Source organism: Coturnix japonica, chromosome 1 (assembly GCF_054131305.1).
Source record: "Coturnix japonica strain WE chromosome 1, WE-NBRP24, whole genome shotgun sequence".
Taxonomy (NCBI): domain Eukaryota; kingdom Metazoa; phylum Chordata; class Aves; order Galliformes; family Phasianidae; genus Coturnix; species Coturnix japonica.
The window spans coordinates 108,950,823-108,970,130 of NC_140663.1; the positions used below are offsets into that span (position 1 = coordinate 108,950,823).

General features: G+C 40.3%; 1 protein-coding gene and 1 long non-coding RNA gene across 6 annotated transcripts in view; both read left to right on the forward strand.

The window, feature by feature from the left end:
- The window catches only part of LOC107324988 (uncharacterized), a 364,407-nt gene that overhangs the window by 192,196 nt on the left and 152,903 nt on the right, over positions 1–19,308 (forward strand). The gene's annotated exons all lie outside the window — the stretch shown is intronic.
- Positions 11,271–12,500, forward strand: LOC146762643 (uncharacterized). Its single transcript, XR_014946941.1, has 2 exons — positions 11,271–11,373; positions 12,218–12,500. It is a non-coding gene; the product is annotated as an uncharacterized LOC146762643 (long non-coding RNA).

The following is a 19,308-nucleotide window of genomic DNA, read 5'->3' on the forward strand; positions in this document are numbered from 1 at the left end:
TTTATTTTAAAAACTATAAAATGACAATTATGATAGAATTAGAATAGGTAAGGATGGGATAGGGCAGGACAAGGTAGAACAGAACAGGTGTTCAAACATATATTGGTGGATACCCAGTAAGAATAGAGGACTGAAATGTTTTTTCATACTGGATGGTATAATATCAGTAGGTATATTACATGATCACTTCTACTCAAACAACTGCTGGCATTTCTGAAGGATATAAAGGGTGCTGTGCTATAGGTTATTCAGCATTCTGAGGTTATTCCATCTGCCTTATTAGTTCTTTGTTTTCATTGCCTATATCCATAGTAATTTTCACACTCTAGTACTTCTCATTAGCAAGTCTCTGTCTTCATTGTCACTGAGTTCCAGAATCATTTGTTCCCTACAGTGTAAATTTTACTTCTGGGAATATACCATTATTTTGAATGCAGCTCCTGGGATCCGGAGAAATCATTTCAGAGATGCCAGTATTTTTTATACTGGATAGTCTTGGTAAGATATACAAGAAACAAAGAAGAAACAAAGTTGAAAGGCCTTCCATTGCTTGACCCAAAAGCTCCCAGTGTGTGAGTACCACACAGCTTAGTATGTGTGCCTCTGCTGGATAAACATGTATTAGCAGTCAGTAGCATCATCTACATGTGACTGGCTTTGACATATTCTTCTACAAATGGCTATTTCTCACTGGGGTACGTGAAGATCCCTCATGTTACAATATAAATGTCATATTTCTGTGACCTAAAAATAGCTCAGGTATGATCTGAAAAGTCAGTAGATATGATTGATATTGCTCAAAAAGCAAAAAGCATGTCAGTGCTTGGAAAATGGTGAAAAAAAATCTCCACTTTCCTGCAATTGCTCTACGATTCATTGTTCCCACTGTTCTCTGTGTGAAGAGAATACATATAGGCATATATCTCCTCCAGTAACTTACAAACTAGTTTGCTGAATTTGACATAGAACTGCAGGACTTAGGCACACTATTTTCTCACAGGTCTGAAGTTTAGAACTAACTGGATAAAACAGGGACGCCAGTAAAGGACAGGATGATGACCTCATCCCTAATTGCACCAGGCTGGCCACATGTGAAAAAAAGTGTTCTGTCTGTCTCAACTGAGGGAAAAGCATTACTCAGAGCTTAGTTTGTTAGCAAATTCAACCATAATTCATCCATAATAAATCAGGTTTTGTTGCTTCTATTACTCCCAGAACTGTTTGTTATATGTTTATTTCAGGGCTCTGAGCCTGCCATAAATTTGAGGTTGTGTTTCAAACAGTGACAGTGATATATTTGGTATGGCTGTGCTGGCTCCCAGAAGTGGGACTGTAGGCATTCCAAACAAACGGAAGTTCATATTTCCTCCTTTTTAAAAATAAAATCACCTATCATTAAATTCATCTGTGGTCAAAGCCCGTAAACATGCTTTACTACTGACCACAGAGTTCTTGAAAAAGCTCACTCAAGAGTGAGCTGCTGCAGAGAGTTTGCTGCAGAGTGAATTTCAATTATAGTAGGGCTCTAGTTGAATTTTCCTTCCTTCCTTCCTTCCTTCCTTCCTTCCTTCCTTCCTTCCTTCCTTCCTTCCTTCCTTCCTTCCTTCCTTCCTTCCTTCCTTCCTTCCTTCCTTCCTTCCTTCCTTCCTTCCTTCCTTCCTTCCTTCCTTCCTTCCTTCCTTCCTTCCTTCCTTCCTTCCTTCCTTCCTTCCTTCCTTCCTTCCTTCCTTCCTTCCTTCCTTCCTTCCTTCCTTCCTTCCTTCCTTCCTTCCTTCCTTCCTTCCTTCCTTCCTTCCTTCCTTCCTTCCTTCCTTCCTTCCTTCCTTCCTTCCTTCCTTCCTTCCTTCCTTCCTTCCTTCCTTCCTTCCTTCCTTCCTTCCTTCCTTCCTTCCTTCCTTCCTTCCTTCCTTTCTTCCCATGAAAATATGAATGATAATATGTGTATGAGAATAGTTCTCAAGAAGAGGTGGATCTCTAGTTTTCCCATTGCTTTCCCTGCTAGAACTCAGCAAGCACAGCAGAGCATGCAGGCACCTGATGTCAGTGCAGAGAAGTCTATGGGAAAAAAACAGTGTGGAAACCTGGGGTACAAATTAGGGAGGGGACCCAGGAGGTGAGAAAACAGTGCTCCAGTGGAAAGGGCTGAGAGCAAAGTTACAAAGCAGATAAGACTAAGTACTGGAGCAGTGCAGGCAGGGATCAGGGCCATTGTGGGTGTACAAGGAGGAACTGAAGAAGAGCTACTAGGAAAGCAGTGAGAGGGTGAACGGCAAAGACTGGAAAGGGACATGCAGACAATGCAGAAAACCCCTAATCTGGAGGAACCAAGGACACTGGAGTTAGTATTTCTCTGTTGCCAGCAAATGCTTGCAAGGCCCACTAGCTAACCTCAAGTTTTGTCCTTAGCAGTGGCCAGTCCATACAAAAAATAATTGTTCATTACAGACACCAGTTGCTTTTGAGTCAGAGAGTTTATATGCCAGGGTGGCTCTGAAAGATTTTGCTCCAGTTCTGTGTCCATCAACACAAATTTCTGAAGGCAGCCTGAATTTTTGTTTTCTACACCATTTGAATAGATGTGTTCTTTCATTCTCCTAATATGTGTATATTTGTAGAGATAAATGATTAAAGAGAAAACACTAGGAAACCAACTTGAGTTAGAAGCAATACAGCTTGCACAACTCCTCAACTAAAAGAGATTCATATGAGATTCTTCTTTTTCTCCTCTCTTTCCCTATACACAGGCAGACATAATGGGATGTTCCTAAACTAGTGCAGATTATGTTTGCGGGCAATGCTAACAGAAAATAGAAACTCAAGCCTTTTTGTTGCACCTGCTGTTTAAATGGACTGACTGTTCACCATTATAAATACAGCTGTAGTCTTTTTGACCACCACAAATGACTTATTACTGTGAAATGCAGGTTTGGGAGAAAAAGGAGGAGCAGAAATAATTGTGAATATTGTTTATATTTTTATGATGATGCTCTGATGTAAGGAAAAAACACTGAAACTCTGAGTGCTGCAGTAGGAAAACTTGGACTGAAACAATTTTAAATCTCCTTTTCCATACCCCTTAACATCCTTCCCTGTCCGCAGTACCGACATGCTCTCTGATCTCCTTCAGGCTACACGCACAAAAATCGGTAAAGCCATCTTTTTTGCCTTTTGACCTGATTATGACACTCCCAGCTTTGAAACATTATTTATGTTATCTTCTTCAGTCTGTTCCTTTCTTCTTTCTGCTATCTTCTTCAAAGACCCACAGTTCTCTTCTTCCTTATTTAATCCTTCTGACATGCTTCCAAATGCCCTCATTCCTCTGCAGGTGTTTCCCAGTCTTTTCTGTCAGCTTAGACAGGGATTGGTTCCTATAGGCTCTACTATATTTTAGATTTTGCAGTGGTTAGGGATCAGATCTGAACTAGACAATGATCTAAACAGAGAAAATGTATCACATTGCATAATTTTTAATTAGGAAGACTTTTCTAAAGCTTCCTGGGAGCCTTTTTTCACTGCAAACTGAGTTCTTACACTGACTGTGGAAAGACTACGTAGCAACCTGATGGAGAGAGAGTGCAGAACCTGGGATCCATAAAAACATCGCCTTTGTCTGAATGTTTCTTTTGAGGTTTATCTTAGTATGAGCTTCACTATAGGCAAATGCAAAATTATCATCCCACATTTACATAGATCTTGTGATTACCATCTAGAGAGAAAGTTGTTCTTACCACACAGAAAAAGAAAGCCCGCTTGATAAAGATGATAATTTGAATCTCTTCTCCTCTCCTCTCCTCTCCTCTCCTCTCCTCTCCTCTCCTCTCCTCTCCTCTCCTCTCCTCTCCTCTCCTCTCCTCTCCTCTCCTCTCCTCTCCTCTCCTCTCCTCTCCTCTCCTCTCCTCTCCTCTCCTCTCCTCTCCTCTCCTCTCCTCTCCTCTCCTCTCCTCTCCTCTCCTCTCCTCTCCTCTCCTCTCCTCTCCTCTCCTCTCCTCTCCTCTCTCTTCTCCTCTCCCCTTCTCTCCCCTTGTCTCCCCTCCTGTCCTCTTCCCCTCCTCATGTGGCTATATAACTCTGCTGGCAAGAAAAATGTTTCTGCTGTTGCAGCAAGCCGAATTCCCCAGACACACATGTTTTCAAAATGTGCCTGTTTCCACAAAGTGGAAAAGCTTTGATGAATAGGAATAGCACTAGACTTTAAGGCGCACTTTATTTCATTGATGAACTTACAGGTGTCTCCTGCAGAAACGGTTTGGTAAACTGTAATTGTTAACAACACTTATTCGGGATTTACAAGCGAGACGAATATCACCTATTTTTTTATGAGGCAGTTACAAGGATAAATAACTGATGCTGAAGAAGACGATCGGGATTGCTAGAAAATGAATACATAAATAAATAAGAATAGTGCGTGGGTTTTATAACTTGCAACTGTGTTATAAAAGGAGGGGCATTTTGTGGGTTCCATTACGTAATTTAATTGCAGAGCTTAATTGCTAAAGACACACAAGGGAAAATGGATATCGTGGAAATTAATTCATGCCATAAAGCACTTATAAAATTCAAAAATTAAAGTGTTTGTTCAAAACTTTCTGTACAAGAGGATTAATTGTCAAGGAAATTAAAAGTGATGTAAGAGGAAAAGCTGAAGAGATAATCCAAGATGATCCAAAGGATTTTAAAGATATCTCCGTACTGTTAACAATCTTGTCCTTAAATCTAGCATTTAAATGGACTGCATTTTCCATTGATACAATTAGGTATAGTTTTTCACTTTGCCACAGATCTGAGCATGATACACGTGATTTAGTATGTTGTGCCATATATTAGTAGGTGGAGAGTGATCGGTGTACTATTGTTGATGGCAACAGTATCTTGGTTAAAAAGCCAAGGACGTAGCTTATAAACTATTACTTTCGGGTCTGAAACAAGTACTTGAAATCTTTGTACTCACAGTGATGTATAGCACCATCTTGTATCTGCAGTTTCATCTCTGTTTGGTGTCTGGTGTTGTCAGACATTTTGACACATTCTACTTCTTTTATTGGCTGAAAAACAATGCAATAATAAATAAGAACAAAATGAGCCAGTTGTCTTCATGAGGAAAGAATTTTAGGAAGGGTGCTGTGATCGCTACTGATGGTTGTGTTGCGCCTATTGAATCTGCATGAATATCCTTGTGGAATTACATGACTATATGGATGTAGTGAAGGCAGTTCGGCTCCACATTCACATCATGGGTCACAGAAGGAGCAGAATGTGACAAGAGTTGATTCTTGATTAATTTCTTATTACATTAATTTCATATTACATATGCTATGGTCAGTCCTGTGCAGTAGGAATGTGTAACAAAAGTCATAGAATAAATGTTTCCTTTCTCTCTCTCCTCTATTTTCCTTGTTTTCATTTTTTGTTTTTTGTTTTTTTTGTTTTGTTTTGTTTTGTTTTCTTACCTTCTACTCCTAGTATGTTCTTGAAGCAAATTCAGTGCTACCCTTATCTGTTCTCAAAGTGTGATGCTCCAGTCAACCTCTTCTTCCTATGAATAATCTGCTCTTTCTTTTCTAAAATATTAATCTTTTCCTTCACTTTGGTCTTGTCTTGCTTCAGCCAGTTCTCTTTGCAACACAGAACACGTCTCTTCCTCTGAATGAGAAATGCACAGATCAACTTGATGCTTTATAATGTCCTAATTACTGTACTCTCAGGTTGCTGGGTTATAACAGCATGCCAGAGGGTCGATGAACCTTTTAAGTAAAATGAGGAGATGCATCTTCATGGAACCTAATTATAAGGTAAAGTTAATAAAGATAGGGGAAAAAAAAAAAGCCACTAAGAAAGTCAGATATTTTCAAAAGCTGTCAAAGGAAGTCATCTGCTAGAGCCTTACTCATTACTAATGTGTGGGTCTTTGTGAGTACCCCTTGGTGATACAGATGAACGTTCTCTACTGGCAAATCCCTTGGGAGACTGAGGACCTGCATTCATAGATCCCAGTGACAAGACCCATTTGGAGAGATAGGAGGAGCCAGAGGAACCACCAGAAGCTCGACAGTCTGATGGTATGGTGTTGGTAGGCTGAGGGAAGGCTGCCAAGCCAGCAAACCATGTCTGCTGATTCCTCCTCTGTTAGCACTTGATGTGTGGAGGGGAGAACTAACTATTGACATGCCTGCATTGGAGAGAAAGAGCTCAGAGTACAGTGAAACTATTAGGTTATTTTCTTATCAATTCTTTTGAAAGTAGAGACAACATCTAGGGCAAATGTATCTTGTTCAAGAGAGCATGGAGGCTGTTAGTTCACAAGCTTTTACTGGTGCCATGTGCAGTGAAACCTCTACAATTCGACAGTGGCTTTCTGTTGGGATTTTGAAAACTCTTCTGAAGTAATTGGAAGAACACTTGCTCAAAGTTAGAGTACTTCTGAATGTACACCGTCACAATGGTGTTTTTAAGAGTTGCGCACCTAATAAAAAGAGATTATTCTCCCCTTTTCAGCCTTCAGCATAAAAAATCGCGATGAAATTGCTCTGCATTGATTTCCTTCAGTATTAGTGACTCACAGCTAAGAATAGAAATCCACAATTCCAATTATTCTGTGTTCATGTTTCTCACTGGATTTTATGTAAGCAGGTCCCTGTGTGTCTGTGTAGAAACCTACTGAATTCTCAGTGTGAACTCAGATTGTATTTTTATCTTTAAATTCAATTTCTTCAAAAGGGCAAGACCATGGCTTTGACTTTCACACATAAACCTCATTTCTTGCTTTAGATGTGTTCATTGTGTTCTTTAATTCTTTCATTCTTTTGTCAACAGTGCACAGTTCCTGTATTCTCTCTGGACCCTAAGAACAGATAGGACTTTTGTTTAGCATGCAAACATACCTACTCCATTGTACTTAGGTGTTTGCCAAGCACAAATACAAATTTGATATTTATGAAATTATTTGTGTAAATGTCCTGACCTTTTTCCTGATTTCTTTTTTTTGTTTGTATTGTTTTGTTTTTTGTTATGTTTGGAGGGTTAGAGAATGGGAATTACTAAATTGCCTGTAATTTAATTTTAGTCTTTTGTTGGTCCAGACAATGCAGATCAGTGTGTGTATTTAGAAACAAATTTCTGAGACAAAAATGTCACCTGTTATATCTTTGTGGACCATGCATCATAAAGGGATTTACTGGGTTAAGTTCACGTCAGTCTGTCTAGGCCGACAAAGTTATTATTGCTTTGCCTGCTTGATGCTTTGAAAGCATGGTAGGTCACCTACAGCCTTCAGATAAACATTGCAAAACTGTACATGCCTATGGTTGAGTCCACTTAGAAAAGCACTGCAGGTCATTGGTACTAATGTTCCCTGAAATTTGGAATGTAGGCTTTGCTACAGATGATTCACGCATGCTGCTTTCTGACAGTGGTGCTTTGTTGGCTCCTGTTGGCAAAGAAGGGTAGCAGACTGAATTTGTGCATTACTTTGGGATATTTTGGGTTGTTGCTGTGATAAAGCAATTTCCTACCAGAAGCAATGAGCCATTTTGAACTAAAAGTGAATAGCAATCATAATATAAAAAAAAGCGTTAAAAGAAAGAGTTTTACTTCTAAGGTCAATATAATATTCAGAATCATGTAGAGAAATGACTGGTCAATCAAACTTGCCCAGTAGATCTTGGGTTGCGAGACTGCCTTAGGTGAATGACTGCTCTCAAATAGCAGCTGATAAGGCTGTACAAAGATTTGGGCAATGAATTCTGTGTGTGACGGGCTGTTTCTAATGGAGCTGAAGCACGCTGAGGTCAGTATGAGAGGACACAGCCCAGCAGAGCAGTAAGCACAATGGAAGAAATTCTGGTATACAGAAAATTAAGATCAATCTAAATCCATAACTCTCATGTTTGAGTAAGATACTTGAGTTATCCACATTTGTAAGAAAGCATTGGGAAAAGAACCGAGGGAATGACAACAGACTTTCAGGAAACTGGGATGTTTTCTGTGGTTGTCAAATATGTGCCAGTGTCTTCAAAGCAGCCTTTCATCATGGATGAAACAAATCAATTCCTATTAAAAAAATCACTCTGTCAGTCTAGAAGAAGAAAGTAGAGTGGGTAGGGAAAAAAAAGAACAAAGGTTAGACAAAAGCAGTTTTCTCTTTTATTAAGCACTTGGGAGTGACTCGCAGAAGCAAATGCTCAATTGAATGAGAGTTGAAACGCAACATAGCATTCCTTCATAACCTTTTTTTTTTTTTTTGTCAACTTGGTTAAATATATTTTTATATTGCTAAAATACAAAATATACTGCAGCAAGACTTGCACAGCAGAGATGTCTGCACTGTTTCACTTTTATCTTTCCTATGCTTTACCAGTGTTCAGCACAGCAGCACTTTTATTGGGCTCACTTACACAGTTCACAAGGCTCTGTTTATTGGCCTTTTTATGATAAATCAAAGGGCCCAGTCTCCTTGCTCTGTTTTCTAGTTGTTGGTATAGCTCCACTGAAATCACTTTTTGAATTAGGTTTGTAAAAGGATTCAGAGTTAAACTTCCACTTATAGGGTTATAACACGGAATAGTTTGTGTATCTTCAATAAATGTACTGAAGTCAATGAAGCACTGAATTTGACCCCAGGGATGAAAAAGACACTCGTCAGAAATTATTTGGGAATGTGGTCATGCATTTTGCAGGACCTGCTGTTTCAGCCTCAATGTAGACTTGATTCTAAAAGAGCCTGTCACTGTAAGCCATCAGTGTTCAAGTTATCTGTACCAATATTCTCAGGCATAGACTTTCCCACACATGAATAATTCCATTTTAGTAATAAAGTAAGGCCAGCTCAATCTTCAAGGTTCTGAGGACAGTAGAGATAGAAGACTGGTGAGCAAACAGTGAATGCCAGCCCCAGTCTGAGCTGAATCCATTGAAAACTCCAGTCCTCATAGCATTTAATGCTTTATGCCTTAATGAAATGGTGCTGTCCATCATCACACTATCTGAAAAGATCCTAGGGCATGATGGCTAAGTGGGGAAGGGTTATGGTCATGTCTTTATTGGCAGGGAAGAAAAATAAGAAATAAATTAGTCCTTTAGCAAGCAGGATTTATCTGAAGGATACTCATAGGCAGGCTGGGAGCTGAATTTCCCTTAACTGCCAGTCCAGTGTCTTAGCAGAAAGACTAGGGATGTTACTATTGCACATCTGGAGGAATGAAATGAAATGAAAAAATATTCTGAATCCTGAACATCATACCAAACAGAACTAAGCCAAGCCTTCCAGAGTTGTTCTAGGCAAACTGTCTTGTTCTGTTCTGCACTTCAGCTTTTCCAAATTGCAGGCAAGTTATCTGTCCATAAGTCAAATGTTCCTAACAATGTCTGGGCTGATAGTCTGAAATCAAAATCAATTCTACTGATTAATTTTCATTTAATCAGCTACAGTTCTTTCAAAAGTGCACTAATGAAGTTACTTGGATTAGAAATATATGGCTATTGCATCCCAGGGACTTCCAAAGTGCCAGATTTTTCCATCCCCTTAGTCACACAAGAAGCTTCTTTGAATTCCCTTGCTAAGGTTACTCAAGACAGTTTACTGAAATGAGCCATTTATTTCAAGCTAGAAGAAAATTAGTGCCAATTTGTGTGCTTCCTCTGTGCTTAGGCTGATGGATAATATTTTAAAACATCATTTTGAAAATACTTTAATTGTCACAACAAATCTTTTTTTGGTAAACAGAATCTTCACATTTCTTTTAGCACTTTATTTTCAGGCAATGCATGCTATTGATATGCATGAGAGCAGATGAAATGACTGTGATTTACTAAAATGTTCATTTAAGAAACCACTGGTTTTGCTATTAGCATTTTGTAACATTTCTAATGGTTTTGGTTTTCAATCAAGCCAGCATACACTAGGTCCAAGGACTTGGAATTTTGTTCATTTTAATGCTTCCTTTTCTCCCTTCTGATGTTGGCTCAATGCTTGGATAATTTCAATTTTATCTGCTTATTTACATTTTTACTTTTTATAGCTTCTTCTGACAAGAGGAGAGCATTCTTATGTTGTAACATGCAAGTTTAAGAGATTCATCAGAAAGCCAATTAGCTAGCACAAAGTTTTGTAGGGAATAGGATGAGGCAATGGGAGAGAAAATCAGGAGAAAAGTAGGAACTGTTCATTCTGGGAAACAGGCTGCTTCCCTAAAGCTTTTCTGGGAGGCAGAAAATCAAATCAACATAAAAAAACTGCAGACACACAAATTCCGCTAGTTTAGAAAGCTTCAATTTTATAGTCTTTATCCTTACAATTGGAAAGGATCGTATGAATCCTTTCATTGGCCATAGTTATGTGTCCACCAGTGCCTCAGAGCCTCTTCTTGAGTTTAGGTCAGCACTGTGAGCCACATGACTCCTCAGATATGGGGTAACCAGGACCCACCAGAGCCCCAAGGGACACCAGTTCACACAGGTCACACTGAATCTTCACTAATAGTCTGATTAATGCCAGCTTGGTCTAAGACTGGATGTTGGAAGATTCTCACTTATCTCTATTTTTCTCTCCAAACAATCAAAATAATAATAATTGAGCAATCTTCAGATTGTGCTATGAGTAAGCATAGTTCCAAAAGTCAACTGACTTTAGTTATTCCTGCTAGAGCATGAAGGAAGCTGAAATACAGAATTATGTGACTTGGCCAAGACCACATGAAAAGCCAATAGGGCGACCACTGAGCTCACATCTTGAAGTTATCACCTGCACAAACCCTTTGGTACAAAAGCTGTAATTCCTTTGTTGCTGCATCCAGAAAGCTGTGCACAATCAGGGAAAGGCTGGTCTTTTCTTCCTTTCTGTTCCATGCATGGAACATTATTTTGAAATTGTAAGAAATCCTGGTAAACCCATTTTTTTCTTTTCTTCTTTTTTCTCACACATTTTCCTTTTTTCTCTCCTTTTCTTTGTTCTTTTCAGACGTGGGCATGCTATGAAGTATTTACAAGCATTTATTAGCAAAGGTTAATCTCCTTCTCTGCGAATACATTTGGTGGAGATAAGTTTGCATCATTTCTGCCAAGAGATTACATAATGGATAGAGGATAATGTTAAACTTCCTAGTTGCCAGTGATCATTTCCAATGGGAACGTACTACACTGACTTGATTTTATGTTTCAGAAAAATCTCACTGCAGCTGTGCCAGGCAGTGTATGGCAGTTCTGGAAAAGCAAAAGGCCCAGCAGGGATTCCAGCGTTCTCAGCTTAATGCTATTTGTTAACAAAAAAATAGAAGCAAAGACCTCAGTCAGGGTGATGCTGAAGAACTAGCTGCATGGAGTCCAACTGGGAATGCCCATGGTGGAGATGACTTCAGTTGGCTTTCTCCTCATGGCAGGGTAAGAGCTATGGGAGTCCTTCTGTTGCCTATGTATGCCAGCAAGAAGGGCTGTGGGGCAGGGCTGGTAGCACATGAATAGAGAAGGATAGGAAAGCTCCTCTGGCAGCATCTGCTCAGAGACAGCTGGGATAATCAATTAAGGCGAGAACTTAAAAGAGATGGACGTGCATGAAGTAAACCTTGCACCTAAATTATAGTGGTCTAGAGAAGCTCTTCTAAAATAAACGGTCAATTCTACTGTTTAAGCAGGGGGAAGGCCAGGTGGTTTCTGAAGGCCAGTGGAGATCTTGGATGCCTGCATCAAGTCTCTGGTTTCCCACTACACAGACTGATTACATTATTCTCTGAGCTTCAAGCTACCCTGAATTGAAAACTGTCAAAACATTACTTCTCTAAGGAAGGGCCTCGTACAGATACTAACACAGGAAAATATTGTCCTGGATGTGTTACCCATTGCCAGGATTGTGTGCAGTCCACAATGACTGTTCAGTGTAGAAATGTAGCCATTTTGACAGCCAGGTCCAAGTTCTCAGGAATTTGTGCTAACCATTAGACTGTTAACTGCCTTTCCTCCTTAATGTGCAATACTCTTAATGTGGCTGCCTAGTGAAGCTGTGGTGACCCAACCCTGGAGGTGCTCAGGGCCAGGTTGGATGGGGCTCAAGGCCAGCCTGAGCTGGTGGGGGGCAGCCCTGCCCATGGCAGGGTGTTGCAGCTATATGAACTTTGGGATCCCTTCCAACCTAATGTGTTCTGTGATATTATGATTCTCAGTGCTAACAGGGGTGCAGAGCTGCAGACCCTCCCCTGTTGCTATGGAAGATGTGCATTGTTTTCCACAGCATGGCAGCCCAGGAGAACCCTTCACAGGTTGAGAAACCAATACTCACATGGACAAATGCTGTGAGTCCTGCACACAGCAATGCATCCTCTGCATACTGACCACCTGCATCTCGTCCTCATATGCCAAGCGCAGTCTTCACCCTGCAGGCTCCCTGTGAACAAACTCGTGGAACGTGGCTGAGCAGAGCATTCATTTACAAGGGCTGTTGTCTACAGGCTTTGAGATTTTTAAGCGTGTTTCAGACTGAACTACAAACAAATAAATTCTGAGCATTCTTTGCATTTCAAATGTCTTTGTGATAACTATGGCAACAATTACAGCTTAAAAAGGGAAAATGTCCAAACCAAACCAAAAAAAAACCACCAAAAAACCCCAACCCTGTAGTATAGTGGAGTAAATGCACACTTGCTTTAAATTAACGGATGTGAACTGGAATGGAAAAATGTGGTTAAAAGAGCCTAAAGCAAGCAACTGTTACTGCTCATGATCATTTCAGTGCTTAATAGAATCTTCTCTCTTCATTGCCTTTATTTATAACTACATGCTTTTGTACTTTCCAGCTAATTTTCTGCTGGTGTCACAAATGCCAGAGTCATTTTTGTACTCTGCTTCCTTTAACTGAAGAAAAATCCAGATAGTCTAATAAAAAGGCTCCAATTTCGAGACTGATTTATGCACAAAAGCTCAGGCTCTGAAAGCTACAGAAGGAGACCTGTATAATTCCATGTAGATTTCAGAGGGTGAAGGGAGCATGGAGATGCCTATATATCCATCAGGAGGTAGTCCTAGCACAAACAAAGTTCAGGAGGTTGTATGGAGATTTATGCTTTAATGGAGAAAGTTTTAAAGGTAGCTAGACATCTGTCTGTGTAAATGCATATTGAGCAATGTGTTTCAAAATGACTAGGCAGGCTAAGTGCCTAACTTGGATAATTTAAGTGGAAGTTGAGCACCTATTATATTCAGCCACATTAACAAATTTCTGGAGGCAGCTATCTGTTCTATGAGATGTCTAACATGCTTGTATACTTAAAGACTGATATCACCTATGAAAATGACATTTGATCATGACTGCAAACTTCAGCCATACTGCATAGCATCTACCGTGGAGATGGTAGACAAGGTTAGGTGCAAAGATATGTCATTGTCACTGAACTGAAATCTTTTGTATATCTTTTAGGTGTCAGCTACCATTTAGGATTACTTGGGCAGCAGCAATTCACTAGAAATTCATGCCAGAGGCTATGGAGTGGTAAGGGGTACATCTAGTTGTCCTGGCAAGACTTCACAGATTGTTCTGCCAGTAGGAGCTTTTATGCCTGGCATCTTTTCTGACCACAGCTGGCTGAGGGGAAGTCACAGCCAATGCTTGGTGGGGAGACCACCATTTGTGCATTTCAGAGTCCCCTAAACAATACTGGCAAAAGGCTGGAGGGAGGGAAGAAATGAGAAGAATCAAACTGAAATACTTCACCAAGAGTCTATTGTTTTTAAAATATTCATGGTTTTGTTTCATTACAATTTTCCTACTTCTAATTAGAATTGCATGGGCAAGTTCTGTAAGAACGATTTTGGTATAAAAAGCTGGTTTTTTTTCCATCAGCGTTTTACTACAGGGGAGCTGTGTAAGTCTTCATTCTCCTCTGTGGTCTGGGCTCATCAGAACAGACAGTCAGTTCATTGGACTTCTGAACAAAACAGTGCTTCTGAATAGAGCAGAGAAATACAGTTCTGAGCTGAACCGACCTAAACCAAACACCCACCTAAGGCAGGTTCCCTAAAGCAGGTCACACAGGTAGGCATCCAGATGGGTCTTGAATATGTATGTCCAAAGAAGGAGGAGATATCTCCTCCTTCTGCCCAGACTCCTTAGCCTCTCTGGGCAGCTTGTTCCAGTGCTCAAATATTTGAATATCCCAGAGGGTGGTGATTCTGGTAGGACAAGCTCCTGAATCACAGAAAATGGGCGTCTTCCCCAGGCAGGCTATGCACTAGTCTCCTGGTCTTTGAGCACTTCTGGCCTTCTGCTGGAGAGAGAGACTTCTTGGAGAGTCACTCAGTGTCCCCAGCTGGGTACATATCACTATGGGCTTAGCCACAGGAATATTTTCCTTGCTTTTTTCTGCACACATAACCTAACAATTTTGTTCTTGGAGAGAAGCAGGAGGAGGCTATTTCAAACTCTCGTGATTTTTAGTCTCATAAAATTTAAGGGCACATGAAGTGTACCATTAATCCAGACTCTGGAGTGAGGATATTGGTCAGCTGAGGAATCAGCTTGAAATTTTTCAAAGAACTTTAGCTTTCCCAAAACAATTTGAGATAAACTCAGTATCTGACCACAATTTGCCTACAACGTTTACATTCAAATTCAGGCTGCTTTCATCCGAAACACATGATATTGGTAGACATCATTAAAAAATAAAAAAAATAAAAAAAATTAGATGATAAAATCAACAGAATTACAAACTATCTTTATAAATGATAAAGCTAAAAGAGGATAAATTAGTGTGATATATTCCCTAGAAATCAATACTGTCCATCATTACCGCTCTCTTTCCATTTGCCCATTTCCACTGTGAAAATGATTGAGTTGAAACACTTGCAGAACAGTTTCACAAGGAGTGAGACTGAGGCAAAGTCACCAAAGGGAAATTAAAGTCAACCCCCTTTATATCTGTTTCTCTGCAGCACAATTACATTTCAGTGATTTTGTTTGGCATGTTTTTATATATGACTCATTTGAGGCCTGCTGAATGATTGCATGGGAAATGCTACGCTGTTACTAGAAGTTTCTCACTATCACAAACAGCAGGAAAACATAGTTATTAAAAACTGAGAAAATATCAGTATTTTTTACTGCGAAATAACTACCAGCTATTATTAGCGCTGCTCAGAATCCATTTAACTTACTTTGCTTTCAATTAGGGTTGTGCATACAAAAAGTTAGCTTTGGGTTTTGCTGCTAGCAGAAAGAAATACAGTGCTTCAATGCAGTATTTATGGAAAAAATACCACATATCACTGTTGGAGCTAGTAAAACTGCCTGTGGCTAATGTTGCTTAATATTTGCCATTAGACCTGTTTTCAGCAGTTTACTGCTACACAGAATTGCTCAAGCTGAAATTTGCCACACATGCCTCTGCCTTAGGTAGGATTTTTTAGCTGTTTCCAAGAACAAATTTAGAAAGAATAAGTAATGTTTAAGCAGTTACCACTTTATTTAGGCAGTGTGCTAAGCAAGGAGGAACATTCAAGCTGTGGTGCTGCTCATTGCCCTCTGCCAGAAGGGCATAGTGTAACACATCTGTCCCATTAGAAGCCACATCAGGATCTGCATAGTCTGGTGAGGATAGGGGTTGACAGGCCCAAAGGAACAGAATGTGTGGGTCCAATTGCCACTGGGAAAGCAAATTTGGTTATGTAGAAGGATTTGGTAGAAGAAGCAAAGCACCAGAGGGCAGTGGGCACGGAACAGGCTGCCCAGGGCAGTGGGGATAACCCCAAGTGCTGGAGTTCAAGGAGTGTCTGGACAACGCTCTCAGACATAGGGTCTGATTTTCTGTGATGCTGTGTGGAGCCAGGGGTTGGACTCAGTGGATCTTTTGAGTACCTTCCAACTCAGGATATTCTATGGTTCTGTGGTGCAAAGCCAGGCTAGCCTTGCCCTCTTCACCCATAGGCAGTGGCAGAGCAGCAGGGATGTGTCTGTCCTGTGCAGACCCAGGGTATGGTTTCCTGGCCAATGTACCATGTGGTGGCTCTGGGTTCCCCTGACTGCTCAGGAGCATGGTTAGTAACAGAGGATTGCTTTAACAAATCAACCAGAAAAAACACTGTGTGGTTATCCTCAGCAAAGTGATTCAGATACCACATAAATAAGAGCCAAGTGTTCAGTCCCAAAGGCAGTCACAGCTTCTTGGGGTTTGTGCCATACTTTTTCATGCCAGGATGCCCATCACTTGGAGTGAGTCACCAGCCTTGGAAATCATTGCTATTTAGACCCAATCATTGGCATCCTCCTTGAAAGCTGCTGCTACATATTCACTTGTCATTCCTGGCAAGCCTCCACTCTTAGTAGGAAGCTGTTTTTGACCTCTTTCTGCTCCTCGTACACAACTTGCCCACAGAAGTTTGAGGTCAGAGCCTCTGGGCCTCTGCTCTTACCTGTGGATCATTCCTTGAACTAGGTCCTGAGGGTTACTGTGCTGGAGGCATTGTTAGATCCTCTTCTCTGAATGTCCTGCTGCTATTTGGTGAAATTACAGCTTTGTGTTTGTCTGAGAAGCAGCTGAGGACTCCAATTTTTTCACTGTCAGATTATGGAAGAAGGTGCAGACAACCAGCTCTGTCATAATTAGGAATAGATCAGATGACACTGTTACACAGCAAAGACCATTGCCTTTCAGAATAAATTTGTCAAGGCTGTGTTTAAGCCAGAGTTGTTCGTAACCTTTCCCACATACAGGAAACAACAACAAAAACCCCAAAACCAACAACACATAAATTTGGAGTTAGCAAATATCTGTGTAAATCGTGAACTATGTTTCTCCCATCCAGTAGTTCATCCACCTCACTTATGTGTAATGACCATGACCAGCTTGCCTTGTTGGACCAGGAGTCATACTAATTGCTAATTAAAGTTCCTCTTCTTGTGGCGTATTATTTCACTTCCATGAAAAATGCTTTGTTCATTTGCTGCACAGACAAGTAATGATCTTACAGAGTCTAACGACTAATTCATGTGCCTTTAATCATCTCTCTTTTTGAATTCATCTAATTACTTTGAGCGAAAGACTGATCATATTACCCCTCTTCAGAGTTCAAGCTATTTCTACAATTAAAGATGATATTTCTGCAATTAAAACTGACTTTAAAAGGTGGCCTAGCGTGATTCCATTTTATTATTCTTATTTCCCTCTCAAAAGAATTTCCTTGCTGTGAAAAGGAGATGTGCACAAAACTGAACAGTGGTTTTATTATTGCCTTACTCTATCTATTACTGTTAAATAATTTCAAACCCATTTGTAAAAGCATACAGCTTTTATACGATTGCTTTTGTGAATCTCGGCTTAATGCAGGAGGTCTGCATTCCAAAAGCATCTGAAGCTGATGTCAGCTGAAGTCTGGCAGACAAGCTCTGGTGGATCTTGCTCCAGCTTTTTAGGAGGTAACCAACCTTCTTGCCTGCTCTGTAACAGTCACAGGAGCTGTCAAGGGGTATTATGTGTTAGGAGCTTCAAAGGGAATGTGCTTTCTGCAGTTCACCTACTTGCACCCACACTCCAGCACAACCATGTGTTGCAGATGCAGATTTCCTAGTTGAAGGCTTCTCAAAGGATGTATGATGAAAGTTGTAGCACAGTGCTTCATATGATACAAGCTGGGCACCTGCCCAGCTCTGCAGCCTCCCAGAGCATCTGCAGTTTTCTCAGGAACTTTCTCCAGAGAAGCTGTGTGTCAGTACCCTCTTGTCAAGATCAACTGAATAATGGGCTTCTCTAAGGTGACAGCAGTCACTTGCAACTTCAAGCACAACAGTTAATGCCATGTGGCAGCCCCTTGGTCTGCTGTAACCTTACTGAGAGTGGGTGCCCCTTCCTCTTGGTCTGGCACTGAGCTGCAGAAAGCAATCCCCAGCTACCACCTCTTTGCATAGCCCTGATGCTTTGGCTGACCTTTAGACTGGCATGGTTGAAACCACTTGAGTTTGTGTTTGATGAGGGTAATAAAATGTCACTATAGCATAGGTCTTGAGGAAAAGATCTATTTTTAATATGTTTGATACTGAAAGTTGATCTTTTCTGTCCCTAAAGCTGGTTGCAAAAAAAACCATAGAATCATAGAATTGCTCAGGGTGGAAAAGACCTTTAAATTCATCAGGTCCAACCACAGCCTGACCACACTACCTTGCTGCTGAATGTCTGCTGATTTAGCTGCCCTGTTAGAGTGTGGGGATAGCCATGTGGTGTCCCAAATAGAGGGTTTACAGCTCTTCCAAAGAAAGCTTTAAAGTGGTTAGTTCACTTCAGTTATCTTAATCATCCCTCCAATATTTTATATGTTCCTCAAAATAATCTATTAAATAGCTTCTTGCATTACACAGATAAAATGCCTTCCTTGTTAATCATATGCCAGCTCAAATGATTTCTGTTTTGTGCCACTTAATATTAGCATGCTTTGATAATTACTAGAATTTAATTTATTTATTTTAATCTGTATCTGCATGTTTCACAGGTGATAATCAGTGGTATTTTTCTTTCTCTTCCCTATGGGAGATTGTCACATTATCACTTCTTCCCTTGCTGAAATCCTGCTCTGTTCCCAAAGTGCCAATTGCATTTCCTTTCAGATTTGTCTAATTGATTGATGGAATTAAACTCAGCTCAGAGCAGTCACTCTCGACCTTTATATAGCAAGTGGGTTGATGCTTCTATTTCAGGCCTGAAGAGGAGCCGGTGTTCCCAAAAGAAGGGCTGTTGTGCCAAAAGCCTGTCTGCTTTTCCCAGTAAACAGTTTTGCTTCTTGCCCAGAAACCTTGCTTCACAAACACCCTCAGGCCACTGGAGCTACACCATCACAACTCTAGAGTCTGCACCATTCTCAGTAGAATTTACTTTGTATTGATTCTTTGGAAGCTTGCTGCTCTGGATGTTAGCCAAAACTGCCTGTGTCCCATCTGTATGCTATAGCATAATGTACAAGCTTCAAAATGGATTAATGTCTAAAGTCAACACACTTTATTATATTAAGTTCATAGCGTCAGTCTAATCATTAAAAGCATGACAACAGTTTAATATTCGAACAGCTGTATCTATTTGATGTTCCAAATTCAGTGTCCCTCTAGAAAGTGAGATAAGATTTCACTTGGTATTTTTGCAGGAACTTGTTTCAGATTCATCTGCAGGTGTAAGATGCACTTAAGAGCTGGGCAATTTCTTTCTTGTATCACTGTGGCTGTATTGCAGATAATACTGGGATAATACTCAATAATATGAGCTTTCATGTGCTTTATAAACTCATATTATTTCACTTTGTTGTACAAAGATGCAGTTCCTATTATAAACTCACAGATATTTCCCGTATCTG